We start from the raw sequence: 236 nt of genomic DNA, 5'->3' as shown, positions 1-236 counted from the left end.
CCCTCCTGCAGCAGCCTTGGCTTTAGCCATCAGCCCAGGGGCTAAAGCCCCAGTGCAGGAGGCAACGGGGACGGGACGGGCACTTACCCTGCTGAAGGTGCGAGGGCAGCAGCTCCTTCAGGCCCCAAACCCTCTGCTGAAGCAGGGATGGGGAAGCAGGCGTCCTACGGCCTGGCTGAGGGCCGTTGCAGGAAGGTGGGATTCTCCTTTCCATCCCTGGCCCGTGCGGCCCAAGG

This window comes from Cariama cristata, unplaced genomic scaffold (assembly GCF_000690535.1).
Source record: "Cariama cristata isolate BGI_N322 unplaced genomic scaffold, ASM69053v1 scaffold4064, whole genome shotgun sequence".
NCBI lineage: Eukaryota > Metazoa > Chordata > Aves > Cariamiformes > Cariamidae > Cariama > Cariama cristata.
Note: the sequence above shows the minus strand (reverse complement) of the source record.